At 43.3% G+C, this 15,559-nt stretch overlaps 1 long non-coding RNA gene across 2 annotated transcripts; it reads left to right on the top strand.

The window, feature by feature from the left end:
• Window positions 1-195: 195 nt before the first annotated feature.
• On the top strand, window positions 196-7,025 carry LOC117808728. Of its 2 annotated transcripts, none has more exons than XR_004630390.1 (2): window positions 196-435; window positions 6,665-7,025. It is a non-coding gene; the product is annotated as an uncharacterized LOC117808728 (long non-coding RNA). The 2 variants fall into 2 exon arrangements; XR_004630391.1 differs by lacking the exon at window positions 196-435 and adding an exon at window positions 2,600-2,641.
• Window positions 7,026-15,559: the final 8,534 nt, after the last annotated feature.

Here is a 15,559-nt window from a genome sequence, read left to right on the forward strand (position 1 = left end):
TGGCGGGTTGTTTTGGCGCACAGTGATCTGTAGCGCCTGCCGGAGGGGAGGAGTTTGAAGGATTTGTGTCCAGGGTGTGAGGGGTCAGCGGTGATGCTGCCTGCCCGTTTCCTGGCCCGGGACCGGTACAAGTCCTGGATGGGGGCCAGGTCCACACCGATGATTTTTTCTGCAGTCCTAGGTGTTTCAGGAATAGAAACGCTACGTTGAGTAGAAGAGCCGGGAGGATATTAAACTGTCTTTTATCTGTTCATGATTTTCACTGAACTAGAAAACAGTCATTCTGCAGTGGATCATTCTAACTGACCCGTGGGATCTAAGGGATTATTGCACACCTTTAAGTTAACTGTGTTTTGTCTGTTGACTGGTGTTTTTGAGTTGTTAGCTAGCTAGCTAGTTAATCATTAAGCTATTTACAGTCTACAGCTACAACAGGTAAGTGGAACCATGTAAACATATTTACATTCAATACAGGGTTAAAGGTGCACAAAAACACTCTGTGTCATTATCTACATGGCAGAAAATGTTAAATCAAAGTTTTGAGAATGTTCATTAAAAATAAAATAATATTTAAAAATGCAATAATCACTCAGCTATAGTAGCACGCTGCTTGGACATGCACCATGGACTGAGTAACTGTGGTTGGGTGGTTAAATATGGGAGGAACAAGGCCTTCTCTCAGTCACAGGGAAATGTTCACTGTTTCTGTCTTTACTTGTTTCTACCAGTTTTCTTCACTTTAGATTAATTTTGCAGAATGAATATGTTTTGAAGATGTTGTGTGACCGTATTTATATTTTCTGATTGGGTTCATACTGGCTGTTCTGAAATATATCTAACAGATCAAACAGAAATTGTAAATGAAGCTAATTCATGTTGTGAGACAGTTGCAGTGAGCTGAGGGAAAAGGATGCATCGTTTCTGCATTTGCAGCTCAATTCTTCTCATGGAGGTCGTTCAGACTGTTGCAGAGAGCGTCTGCCCCTGTCACAGTAGAGATTTTGTAACAGCACTTCAACTCAGTCCCTCAAATATTGTCCCAGTAGAATCACTTCTACTTCTTCTGCAATATCCTAGTAACCTTTAGTTTTATGTTACACAGCAACACTTCCATGACGTCCAATGAGAAGAACAGTTTTGTCTCCTAAATATCTTAGAGTAAAATAAAGACAACCACATGCTTTAAACTACAAAGCACAAAACTGAGGGGAATGCTTTCAAACAGGAGGAAGATGCACTCACACCAAACTGACTAAAAGCTGGAGGCACACATGAAGAGAGTTCACGGCTTGATTTGGATTCATTCCCATAATGTCACTGCAAGAAGGCGTCTCTTTGAGGGCCGGTCAGTGAAACAAACACTGAAGCATTCAGCTGAAGGCCTCACAGGGACAAATGAGACTTCCACAGTGTGGAAGTCTCATTTGTCCCTGTGAGGCCTTCAGCTGAATGGGACAAACACTGCCATCTAGTGTCCGAATGTTGGTACTACACATAAACCTGAAACTACTGAACATTTGAAAAACATTATGCAACTTTAGAAAGTCTTGAAAAAGCACAGCCCACATATTTATTTTTGGTTTCAGATGCTGGTCTTCAGTATTTTATTATTATATTAATATTATTTCAGACTTTCTCAATCAGACTTTATTTGTTAAGTTCTTTTCATACATTGATATCGTAACATAAAGTGCTGTACATAAAAATAATGAAACAGAAAAAATTAAAAGTACAAAAAAATAAGAAGACCCCCCCCCCCCCCCATCCCCCCAGCTCAATCCCAGCCCCAGCCTGACCCCAAAACCCACCCCACAATCCATATGTAAGGTTAAGAACATGATATATGAAAATATAATAATAATAATAAAGAAGTACAAAATTAGTGAAAAATTAAAAAGAAGTTGCTGAACTAACTGAGGAAACACTGGAGGTAAAATAAGATGTTAAAACTCAACACAGGAAATTCAACTCACCAAAATAAAATACATAAATAAGACAACAAAACACTAAAATATTAAACCTTGTTTAAAGAGGTGGACAGTCTGAAGGTCAATATTGTGCAATTACACTTGGAGAAATTGTAAAAAATAAATGTATCTTAGATTTGAGTCAGTTAACCAGGAGAGTTTTAAGCATATATTTGTGTTTAATATAAATAAAGCAGTATTATAGCAGCAGTTATATTCTGTAGGGTTGGCTGTGGTCATGGGGCCCACTGAGATATCTTCCCAGAATCCCTTGCGTCGCCCCTGGGTGTCAGGTGCTTTAATTAGTGCATCAACAAGTGCATCCATCAGTCCTGTGAAGTAAAGGACAGAAGTACCTGCAAGTGACCGACAGGGGGCGCACTGAGGCAGCGAGAAACAGGCTGAGGGTGGTGACGTAATACCACTAATAGAGGCGCAGAAACATTTACAGTGCGCAATAAAAAATCATTTACTTGAAACAAATGAACAGAAAATGAATTATTGACTGGATATGTTTGGTGCAAGTTACTTCTTCTTTAGAGACAGATGGAATCAGATCAACGGTTCACCCAACACCCTCCTCAACAAATTACAATACATTCAAAACTCAGCTGCACGCCTCCTCACTCACTCCCACTCCAGAGACCACATCACCCCAGTCCTATCTGCCCTTTGTAAGTGAATATATACCTTCTTATATACCAGGGGTATTAAACTCCAATTTAAAGAGGTCCAGTTAGGGAACATTTCTTGAAGCAAAGGTCAGAAAGATCATAATGTGTAACTATTTAGTGTGATATATCAGCATGTAATCAATACCTGACTGTCAACTCTTGTCAAAACATTTGAAAAAACAATATTTCAACATAAATGTGTGACTGCAGATATAATGTTCTCTCATTAACAAAATAAAAGTAGGGCTGCATTTCAAAATAAGATCAAATAAATACATTTTTTAAATCGTGTTTGTTCAAATAAAGCGCATAACTTCAGAAAGCTAAAATAAAAGGAGCAAATCTTGAGTTCATATACTTTGATTTCCTTAATAATTTCTGGTGCAATACCTCATACCCATGTGCAATATTGTAATTTATCCCATAACATATTTTATTATTATTCATCTACTAAATGTGCACTCTGGCTTAGGCTAAGTTAACGTATTTCATGTCTTTAAAAGTACTTCTTTACCTTTCTTTGTACAGATAGTATTTTTATTTTGATTTACAACTTTTGGATTTGTGTTTAGATTTATATATTTATTGTCCTTACTGTCTTGTTGTGTCCTTACTGTCTTGTTGTGACCTTACTGTCTTGTTGTGCCCTTACTGTCTTGTTGTGTCCTTACTGTCTTGTTGTGTCCTTACTGTCTTGATGTGTCCTAACTGTCTTGTTGTGTCCTTACTGTCTTGTTGTGTCCTTACTGTCTTGATGTGTCCTTACTGTCTTGTTGTGCCCTTTCTGTCTTGTTGTGTTCTTACTGTCTCGTTGTGTTCTTACTGTCTTGTTGTGCCCTTTCTGTCTTGTTGTGCCCTTACTGTCTCGTTGTGTTCTTACTGTCTTGTTGTGTCCTTACTGTCTTGTTGTGTCCTTACTGTCTTGTTGTGTCCTTACTGTCTTGATGTGTCCTTACTGTCTTGTTGTGTCCTTACTGTCTTGTTGTGTCCTTACTGTGTTGTTGTGTCTTTACTGTCTTGTTGTGTCCTTACTATGTTGTTGTGTCCTTACTGTCTTGTTGTGTCTTTACTGTCTTGTTGTGTCCCTACTGTTTTGATGTGTCCTTACTGTCTTGATGTGTCCTTACTGTCTTGTTGTGCCCTTACTGTCTTGTTGTGTCTTTACTGTCTTGTTGTGTCCCTACTGTTTTGATGTGTCCTTACTGTCTTGATGTGTCCTTACTGTCTTGTTGTGCCCTTACTGTCTTGTTGTGTCCTTACTGTCTTGTTGTGCCCTTACTGTCTTGTTGTGTCCTTACTGTCTTGTGTCCTTACTGTCTTGTTGTGTCCTTACTGTCTTGTTGTATCCTTACTGCCTTGTTGTGTCCTTACTGTCTTGTTGTGTCCTTACTGTCTTGTTGTGTCCTTACTGTAATGTTGTGTCCTTACTGTCTTGTGTCCTTACTGTCTTGTTGTGTCCTTACTGTCTTGTTGTGTCCTTACTGTCTTGTTGTGTCCTTACTGTCTTGTTGTGCCCTTACTGTCTTGTTGTGTCCTTACTGTCTTGTTGTGCCCTTACTGTCTTGTTGTGTCCTTACTGTCTTGTTGTTCCCTTGCTGTCTTGTTGTGCCCTTACTGTCTTGTTGTGTCCTTACTGTCTTGTCTCCTTACTGTCTTGTTGTGTCCTTACTGTCTTGTTGTGTCCTTACTGCCTTGTTGTGTCCTTACTGTCTTGTTGTGTCCTTACTGTCTTGTTGTGTCCTTACTGTCTTGTTGTGCCCTTACTGTCTTGTTGTGTCCTTACTGTCTTGTTGTGTCCTTACTGTCTTGTGTCCTTACTGTCTTGTTGTGTCCTTACTGTCTTGTTGTGTCCTTACTGTCTTGTGTCCTTACTGTCTTGTTGTGTCCTTACTGTCTTGTTGTGTTCTTACTGTCTTGTGTCCTTACTGTCTTGTTGTGTCCTTACTGCCTTGTTGTGTCCTTACTGTCTTGTTGTGTCCTTACTGTCTTGTTGTGTTTTTACTGCCTTGTTGTGTCCTTACTGTCTTGTTGTGTCCTTACTGTCTTGTTGTGTCCTTACTGTCTTGTTGTGTCCTTACTGTCCTGTTGTGTCCTTACTGTCTTGTTGTGTCCTTACTGTCTTGTTGTGTCCTTACTGTCTTGTTGTGTCCTTACTGTCTTGTTGTGTCCTTACTGTCTTGTTGTGTCCTTACTGTCTTGTTGTGTCCAAACAAAAATCATTAGTCAAAGTACATCACCAGATCCCTGCTGCTCTCCTCTCAGCTTCTGTCTGATTTGGATGTTTGTGTGCAAACCACCCTGCAGTCTCATGAGGACATGGCTTCATCAGTTTAAACACAGGGGGGGAAATCTCTGCAGGTGAAGAACAGTTTAATGGATCTGATTCAGACTGTTCTCACAAACTTTCTTTGATTACATTGAAGAAGAAAAAAGGATGAATGAGGCTTGATGTTTTTCACAATAGAGATGTGAATAACTAAAGTTCAGTCTGACACTTTTCCGTGGAGTCATGCTCTTTGATAACAGACGTTCATGCTGATGTGACAGAAACAGTCAAATACTCAGTTTGTGTTTGTGTAGAGAGGAGGAGACTCTCCGTCCTACACAGAACACAGACGCACTGAGGAACCAGGAGACCACAACCTAAACCCAGGATACAGAGGTTCAGTGAAGGTGGTCCTGAAGGTGTGGAGGTGGATCTGAGAGTCAGAGGAGACTCTGTAGAAGGACAGAGTGCCAGCAGGACAGTCCACATACACTACTACTCTGTCAGAGACAGAGGACGAGGAGAGAGGGAGGTCTGTTCTTCTCTTATTGTGACGGACAGAGTAACCTTCATCAGAGCAGATCAGATTCCAGGACTGATCATTCCATCCAAACCCACAGTCACGGTCTCCTTTCCTTCTGATTCCTCTGTAACTCACTGATATATCAACCCCTCCTCTCCACTCGACCTCCCAGTAACAGCGACCAGTCAGACCATCTCTACACAGCAGCTGAGGCCAGTAGTCAAATCTTTCTGGATGATCAGGATATGACTGATCCTCTCTCACACGTGTCACCTCCCTGTTGTCTTCAGACAGTCTGAGTTTTCTGTCTGCTGTGTTTGAGTCCAGAGTGAGTTCACAGACATCTGATGGAGAGACAAAGACACAACACAGCAGCAGTTTATCATCAGACACACCTGAAGGCTTTATTCTTTGTTAGCTGACAGTCTGCTGTTTGGTCCTCATGAGTCAAACTGATTCCACACTTACACTTCTTCAGTCCAGGTTTTAACCTCTGCTCTCCACCATGGTCCACCCTGGAGGAAGAAACACAGTCAGAGTGATGTCCAGTCCAACATGAGTCCTACCTGCTGTTCAACATGAAGCAGTGTTCCTCAGTTTGTCCCTGTGACAGAGAAACAGGCTGAAACTCCTCTGAGCCAGCTGTCTCCATCACTCTGTCTCTTTTTCTGACAGTGTTGAGATACTCAGAGAAAAAGAAGAAGTCAAAGATTCAAAAAGCAAAGGCTGGCTGTTGCTCTGTCCTCCAACATGGAGACTTTATTTTCCTCCTTTAAAAAGAGACTCATTTCTTCTTTTAGGGCTTGTGTTCACTCTGCAGGATAAAAAGCTCATTCTAAATAGACTTTCAATCTAAACAGTGTCTGCAGATAGAGATATGAAGGAGTGGGCTCTCTCCTTCTAAATATGAATGAAGATGAAATGAAACCTCTCATATAAACTCGTGACTGTGTCAGGCTCTTCTTGGATCCTTCAGAGTCAGCCAGAGGAAAAGCCAGCAGAGAAGAGATCAGCTGTATTTACCTTGATGACACAGGACTGACAGGTCTGCTGCTGGTCTCCCTGAATGTAGCTGTGTCAGTAAACCAGTATATCTGGGCTGATCAAGCTCAATGAATACTGTTTGATCTCAGTGTTTAACCAGTTATGCAGCCATGCAATCCATGTTTCTAACATCTGTAACTTAGTTCTGTTCATGCTGAGATTCACTTCAATCTGTCCTCTTCTTTTTCAGAACAGACTCTGAACAGACCCCTGTGGACAGAAGAGTGTGTGTGTGTTTCAGAAGGACTGTGCTGTGTGTACTTTATGTCTTACAAATGTTATTTGATGAACGTCTGGTGTTAAACGCCACTTTGAGACTAAGCTTAATAAATCCTCTGAGGATGAAGATGAGACTGAATCCATCAAACATGCTGTGTGGAGGTTTGGGAACCAAGCTTACAGCCTCAACCTACCAAGTCCAGCCAAAGCATTGCTCACTGCACGATGGTTAATATATGAAGGAGGTGTTTCTCTGTAGCTCAGAGGGTTTGTTTGATGGCTCACCAAACAAAGAGACAATCAAATCAAGAATAAAATACTTTTTCATGTCAGCCAGGAGTGATGATGGTTTCCTCTATGGTTGAATAAAATATCTGATCTGTTAGAGATTTGAATTTGGATTTGGTTTCATAATTAAACTACACATTAAACTTAATCTTTAAAATGCTCATGGAGGAACAAGAACATTTAAAAATGGATTTTCATATCCAACTCCTGCCGTACAAAATATCAGAATTACTTCCTCCTATGAGACGAGAGGCAGCGGAACAAACTTCTGCAGTTCAGGACAACAAAAGTTGTTGTAAAGAGGAGAACTTAGATTGTAAGCAAACTGTAAAATGTGGACTGATATATTTTCAGAAAGAAAATGATTCTATGATTTTAGATGATATTGATATTATTAGGAAACACTGTCTCTAATAGGGTGTTCACACCAAACACAAATAAGATAATTCACGAAAATGAACTACATGTAAAGATGAGAATAGACGTGAGTAGTGGTCCGGCAATGTTTAAATATCTGAACTCCAGCAACTCCATCACAGTGGGATAGCCAATCAGCATGCAGATCAACCGGTGACATGTGGTGTGACATATGGACCAGCAGAGATTCATTCATCTGGAATATATGGGACACTTTGATTCTATCTCTGTGCAGCTTCCCTGAACTCTGTGACTCTACCTGTTTTTATGGGATCAGGAACAAACAGGAGCTCACTGTGAGGACAGAGAGTGAGGACAGAGAGTGAGGACAGAGAGTGAGGACAGAGAGTGAGGACAGAGAGTGAGGACAGAATGAGGACAGAGAGTGAGGACAGAGAGTGAGGACAGAGAGTGAGGACAGAGAGTGAGGACAGAATGAGCACAGAGAGTGAGGACAGAGAGGGAGGACAGAGAGTGAGGACAGAGAGTGAGGACAGAGAGTGAGGACAGAGAGTGAGGACAGAGAGTGAGGACAGAGAGTGAGGACAGAGAGTGAGGACAGAGAGTGAGGACAGAATGAGGACAGAGAGTGAGGACAGAGAGTGAGGACAGAGAGGGAGGACAGAGAGTGAGGACAGAGAGTGAGGACAGAGAGAGGACAGAGAGGGAGGACAGAGAGTGAGGACAGAGAGTGAGGACAGAGAGAGGACAGAGAGGGAGGACAGAGAGTGAGGACAGAGAGTGAGGACAGAATGAGGACAGAGAGTGAGGACAGAGAGTGAGGACAGAGAGGGAGGACAGAGAGTGAGGACAGAGAGTGAGGACAGAGAGTGAGGACAGAGAGAGGACAGAGAGGGAGGACAGAGAGTGAGGACAGAGAGAGGACAGAGAGTGAGGAGTGAGAGTGAGGACAGAGAGTGAGGACAGAGAGTGAGGACAGAGAGTGAGGACAGAGAGTGAGGACAGAGAGAGGACAGAGAGGGAGGACAGAGAGTGAGGACAGAGAGAGGACAGAGAGTGAGGAGTGAGAGTGAGGACAGAGAGTGAGGACAGAGAGTGAGGACAGAGAGTGAGGACAGAGAGAGGACAGAGAGGGAGGACAGAGAGTGAGGACAGAGAGTGAGGACAGAGAGTGAGGACAGAGAGTGAGGACAGAGAGTGAGGACAGAGAGTGAGGACAGAGAGTGAGGACAGAGAGTGAGGACAGAGAGTGAGGACAGAGAATGAGGACAGAGAATGAGGACAGAGAGTGAGGACAGAGAGTGAGGACAGAGAGGGAGGACAGAGAGGGAGGACAGAGAGTGAGGACAGAGTGAGGACAGAGAGGGAGGACAGAGAGGGAGGACAGAGAGTGAGGACAGAGTGAGGACAGAGAGGGAGGACAGAGAGTGAGGAGGATTATCTGCTGAGTTGTGAAAAACTTTGTCCCTTGAATCCAGCTATGGGTTGTAGTAGGAAGTTAGCTCTGCCCTTTTAGCAAAACTGGCTTCCCCACTTAATGTCCGTAAGCTCAACCTTGTTTGATAACAACAGGATGATGTGGCGTGGGAACCCCCCTCCCTCTCGTGAAAATGTGCATCTTTGGCGCTTGTGCACATGTGATTTTGACCGCTAATAGATCGAGTGAACACAAAACATTCCTGCGCCTGGTGTAAAGGCGACATTAGAGATTAGGTCTTTTTATTTCTACACATTATTAATAATAATTATATTCCTTCAATGAAATATCTGTTTTCTTTCTGTTCACACAATTTAATTTGATGAATAGTCACATCTGACTTTTTCTGTATATAACATAACCACTAAAGAAGTGAAGTGATGATGTTGTTAATACAAAGGATAGTGTGTTACATGATGACATGTTTAAAGACAATAAATGAAATATCAGAGAACATCTAAGGAGATATATGGTGTCAACAATGAAGAGAGTCCTCATGTATCTAAATCTACAACCTTTACTCATGATGCTGAAAGAAAAGACGATTCAGTCTGCGTCATGATTCTCTCTAAACGTAGACACTGTCAGATTTCACTTTAAGAAGACAGGACAGCTGTCGTTCACCTGATCAGTCAGCTGATAATGAAAGCTTATCAGTTTATTAACATTTAGTGAGTGAGTGCCTGATTCAGTCCCAATCACTCCTCTCAAAGGAATAATCAAAGTAAGATGCTTTTAATGTGAAATGTTTTCTTTTACACATTCAGTGTTTGAGCTCTTGTCATGTTATACCTCAGTGTATCCAGTCTGCTGTCTGGATCCTTCAGTCGAGCAGAGAGCTGCTCAACACCTGAGTCTCCCGGATGGTTGTAGCTCAGGTCCAGCTCTCTAAGGTGGGAGGGGCTGGAGCTCAGAGCTGAGGCCAGAGAAGCACAGCCTTCCTCTGTGATCACACACCCTGACAATCTGAAGTTGGAAAACAGTCAAATTGAGCAAAAGTCTACCAATTCTAAATATACTCTCAAAGATTTCTGTCCAGTAGAATAAACAGAAAACCTGACCTGAGAGTTTCCAGTTTACAGTGTGGATTTCCCAATCCATCAGACAGAATCTTCACTCCTGAATCCTGCAGGTTGTTGTTACTCAGGTCCAGCTCTCTCAGACTGGAGGACTGTGAGCTGAGGACTGAGGACAGAGCTTCACAGCTTCTCTCTGACAGGTTACATCCACTCAGCCTGTAAAAGGAAAAGTAAGAAGACCAAACAAATGCTTTCACAGTTGTCATGAGCAGAATTAATTATATATAAAATGTCTCACTCATGAACTCACACAGCTTTGTTGGAGGCTTTGATCACTGGCAGCAGCCTCAGAAGAGCCTCCTCTGAAGCAGAGTATTTCTTCAGGTCAAACACGTCCAGATCTTTCTCTGAGGACAGTAAGACGAAGACCAGAGCTGACCACTGACCAGGAGACAGTTTCTCTGTGGAGAGACGTCCTGATCTCAGGGACTCCTGGATCTCCTCCACTAGAGAACGATCATTCAGTTCATTCAGACAGTGGAACAGGTTGATGCTTCTCTCTGCAGACAGATCCTTACTGATCTTCTTCTTGATGTACTGGACTGTTTCCTGATTGGTCTGTGAGCTACTTCCTGTCTGTGTCAGCAGACCTCTCAGGAGAGTCTGATTGGTCTGCAGTGAAAGACCCAGGAGGAAGCGCAGGAACAAGTCCAGGTGTCCAGTTTGGACTCTGTAAGGCCTGGTCCACAGCACTCTGATGGAGACGTTTCAGTTTAGGTTTGTCTCAAAGAGTTTAGAGATCCGGGACCAGGTTGTTTCTTCCATCAGGTTGAGTCCAGACTTGGTGAAGGTCAGATGGACATGAAGAGCAGCCAGAAACTCCTGAACGCTCAGGTGGATGAAGCAGAACACCTGGTCCTGGTACAGTCCTCTCTCCTCTCTGAAGATCTGTGTGAACACTCCTGAGTACACTGAGGCTTCCTTGATCTTGATGCCACACTCTGTCAGGTCGGACTCATAGAAGATCAGGTTTCCTTTCTGCAGCTGATCAAAAGCCAGTTTTCCCAGAGACTGGATCATCTTCCTGCTCTCTGGACTCCAGAGTGGATCTGTCTCAGCTCCTCCATCATACTTGATGCTCTTCAGTTTGGACTGGACCACCAGGAAGTGGATGTACATCTGAGTCAGGGTCCTGGGCAGCTCTCCTCCCTCTCTGGTCTTCAGCACATCCTCCAGAACTGTAGCAGTGATCCAGCAGAAGACCGGGATGTGGCACATGATGTGGAGGCTTCGGGAGGTCTTGATGTGGGAGATGATTCTGCTGGCCTGCTCCTGGTCTCTGAACCTCTTCCTGAAGTACTCCTCCTTCTGAGGGTCAGTGAACCCTCTGACCTCTGTCACCATGTCAACACACTCAGGAGGGATCTGATTGGCTGCTGCAGGTCTTGTGGTGATCCAGAGGCGAGCAGAGGGGAGCAGGTTCCCCCTGATGAGGTTTGTCAGCAGCACATCCACTGAGGTGGACTCTGTAGCATCAGTCAGGACCTGATTGTTGTGGAAGTCCAGAGGAAGTCGACACTCATCCAGACCGTCAAAGATGAACACAACCTGGAACTCTTCAAACCTGCAGAGTCCTGCTTCTCTGGTCTGAGTAAAGAAGTGATGAACAAGTTCCACCAAGCTGAACTTTCTCTCTCTCAGCACATTCAGCTCTCTGAAAGTGAAGGGGAATGTGAACTGGATGTCCTGGTGGTCTTTGTCTTCAGCCCAGTCCAGAGTGAACTTCTGTGTTAAGACTGTTTTCCCGATGCCAGCCACTCCCTTTGTCAGCACTGCTCTGATTGGTTGATCTCTTCCAGGTGAGCCTTTAAAGATGTCTTCTTGTCTGATGGTGGTCTCTGGTCTGTGTGGGGTCCTGGATGCTGCTTCAATCTGTCTGACCTCATGTTCATCATTGACCTCTCCAGTCCCTCCCTCTGTGATGTAGAGCTCTGTGTAGATCTGGTTCAGGAGGGTTGGGTTTCCTGCTTTAGCGATCCCCTCAAACACACACTGGAACTTCTCCTTCAGGTCAGACTTCAGTTTACGTCTGCACTCTGGCAGCAACAGTTCCTGAAAGAACCAAAGAGAAATGTGATGAATGATCTGAAGCTACAATCAGTCTGATGAATTTACACTTTCAGACATCAGGATGGATTTGATTCTCCTCCTCTCTGAAATCTCTTCATCAGCTGTGAACAGTTTCTCACAGCTCATAGATGTGATCCAAATGTGTGCATCATATTAACAGCAGAGTTTGAAATGTAAACCTCTCCCATGTTGTCTCCATTTCCTCTCTCCATCATGTTCAATGTGTTCAAATCCTCTTACTGCTCTGCAGACAGTCAGCCAGCTCCTCCTGCTTCATTCTCCTCAGGAAGTGCAGAGTGATCTCCAGAAAGGCCTCTCTGCTCCTCCTCTGCTCTTCATCCTCATCCTCCCTCTGACTCTCTAAGCATTCTGGGTAATCTGGACTCAGAACTCTCTGGATCTCCTTCAGCTCGGTCTTTACAAAACGGATGATGTTCTCCTGGAGCAGCTGGAGGAGAACAAAACAGAACATCAGATCATCTGTGACAGACAGAGAGCCTGCTGGTCTGCAGAGTCCAGCATGGAGACTGGATCACAGGTGCTGCTTCAGGACTTAGTCTGTGGATGGTCCTGTCTTCTACAAGTCAAGTTTCTCTGAAATGAACTTCCTGTTGGAGAAATCTCCTGGTGTGCTTTCATCCAGAAAAAGTCTGCAGTGACTTTAGACCTGATGTGTTTATTAGAATGAAGCTGAAAGCAGCAGCTGTCATTAACATGAAGCAAAGTGTTTCTGTTGTTTAGACCTCAAACTGGACTCACTTTGGGAACTCTGCTGCCAAAGTCTGAGTCTGTGTGAGAGCAGCATGACCTCTGACCTCTGACTGTGTGCAGCTCAGAAATGTAAGGCTTCATTCAATCAGTCAAACACTGAGTGTGAAGAGAATTCAGGCAGAGATGATGTTTGCAGTGTGATCAGGAAACAGAAACATCCAAACAGAATGAGTGTGTGCTCTGATTCTCAGGAGGAGCTGTGTTTGTACATTTACTCACCATCAATATGGAGTCCAGCTGTGTTTGATGCAGCTGGGCAGACTGACCAATGGGAGCCTCTGATCTCTGAACTCTGTGGAACAAATATAATATCATGTACTTTATGTAATGACACACAGTGTTACATCTGATAGAGTCTGTCTTATGGATCCTCCTCCAAACACAGGACAGTCTTACCTTTCATCATCACAAATCTCTCCATCTTTGAAATGATTTCGTAGACCCATAGATCGGTCACTCTTTAAGGACACACAGCTGGGTCCAGGTCCAGGAGAGTCTGGTCTCTCATGTTTGACTCTGACAGAATCACAAACACTGATGAACAAACATGAACTCTGAAAATCTTCCAAGTTTGAGTGCTGCTGAAATTTACTACAAGCTTTAATTCTGATAAACAGAATGAGATCAATTATTACCTTAGATGATCAGACTGACGCCCGTCTTTGAAATTAATAGGTCTTTGCAGAGAGTTGTCACTCTTCAAGGACACACAGCTGGGTCCAGGTCCAGCAGAGTGTGGTCCATACTTCTGCTTTGGGCTGCAACACACAAACACACACACTGCTCTGAGTATGAATAGTGCTGATCTCTGACATGGAGAAGAGTGATGGACAGATAGAGATCCTCATCTTACCTGTGACCTTCATGTTCCCTCCACAGAGTGCTTTTAGAGGGAGGATCTCCCTTCTCTGTGTCCACATCTCGATTCATTGCAGAGCGCCCACCTACACACAAACACAACAACATGCTCATGCATTACAACAGGATTTACACAACAGGACTCGCACTAAAGGAAGTTTGTCCTTGCCACTGTAACTTGCTAAATGCTGCAAAGTGCTCAGATAAAATGCGCTGTGATCTGGGGCTATATAAACAAAGAATAAACAGCTTAATCTACTGTTGCTATCGACTCTATTGAGATTTTGGCACCTGTGAGCATGGGCCCTGCTGCAGAGGTCAGTAGTCATCTGCTCCAAGAATCAGCATGCCATGTTGGAGTGATCTGGATAGGGCTTGTGCGATACGACAACTTCAAGCTGGTGTTCCGCAAAACCAAGTTACAGCATTATTTGGAGTGAGCTATAGTACCATCTCCAAAGTGAAGACCAAGTTCCACATAACAGGGGGACGTCAGAGACAGGCTGTGAAGTGGACATGCCAAGAAGATGACACCTGAAGAAGACTGTTTCACTCAGTAACCATAGGCCGTTTTCTACAGATTTACAGTCGAGGTTTGCGGCTTGCAGCCCGTGTTGATTCTACGCATAGTTACATTTTGGAGGAGGTGCACGTCAGCTACGTGTGTAGGCCTCTGCATAGGTACGGGAGCTACGTGGACCCCCGGCGTAGGCTATGCCGTCGATTCGATGCAGAAGTACAAATCAACCTTTAGGGTCTAAGTGTGGAGGACATGTGGAGAATGCTATGCTTATTGCTGCACCCATAGAGTAACATCTTTTGGTATAGGCACTGTGATGGTGTGGGGCGGCATCTCCCTCACTGGACAAACGAGGCTGGTCGTCATTGGAGGAAATCTCAATACAGAGAGATATTGAGATGAGTTTCTGCAGCCAGTGGCAATCCTACATCTCCACAGTCTGGGACCGAACTCTATCCTCCAAGATGACATCGCTCGCCCCAACAGAGCGGGGTTTCTCAGAGACTACCTCCAGAGTTTTAGAGTGGAGAGGATGGAATGGCCTGACCTTGACCGTGCTAGAGTGACCAACACAACGGGCGCAAACCAAATACTCAGGCTTTCCAACAGTTTCAGATTTATTACCAAGAAGCATTGTTACAACAAAGAAAATCTACCAAACACAAATGTCCTTACTTTTTGTGCTATGTTTATAAATGCATTTCATAGCATCATTACATGGTTTCTTTAATGTTGATCCATCCATCCATTGTCTGGACCACTTATCCCATATGGGGTTGCTTGGGGCTGATTATAAGACTGAATGTTCTAACTTCAAATATATATTTCAGCAGTATTTCTTTAATGTTTTTAAATGTTGAGTGAACTCTTCCTGGAACTTATTTTATTTCTTTAAGAGCAGTTAATGATTGACTCTTGTTGCTGCTGTACTTTGGACTGAATGGTAATCACACCATAAGGGACCATATGATTGACGTGTGATCCTGTTATTAACTCATAAAGTAATAACACTTCCAGGCAAACAGAGGCATAGTGCATTCACTCGAGAAGAAGATCCTGTTTTTCTGACTTCATGAGATAATTATTTCTGAATTCTGAATTTTTATGAAAAATAAAAGGTTTTGAATCAATCATTGTACAATCTGTTAATAAAGAGTGTTGGTATTTATGTGAAGGTCAGTCAGTGTTGTGTTGGATCCTGTTAGATATAAATATTGATTTAACTGTTCTGCTGTCATAGCCTTCTGAGAAAGCAAATATTAATATGACTTCTGCAGGTTTGAACAGTTTGATCCTGACTGTAAACTGAATGAAGGAGATGTTTCGTCTTTTTCATCAAATATTGCTCTACATGTGATAAAAAGTGACTCTTAAAATTCCCACCACGTTTTGTGTTTCAATATGTTTATTAAGGAAAAACAGGAT

Source organism: Notolabrus celidotus, unplaced genomic scaffold (genome assembly GCF_009762535.1).
Source record: "Notolabrus celidotus isolate fNotCel1 unplaced genomic scaffold, fNotCel1.pri scaffold_144_arrow_ctg1, whole genome shotgun sequence".
Classification (NCBI taxonomy): domain Eukaryota; kingdom Metazoa; phylum Chordata; class Actinopteri; order Labriformes; family Labridae; genus Notolabrus; species Notolabrus celidotus.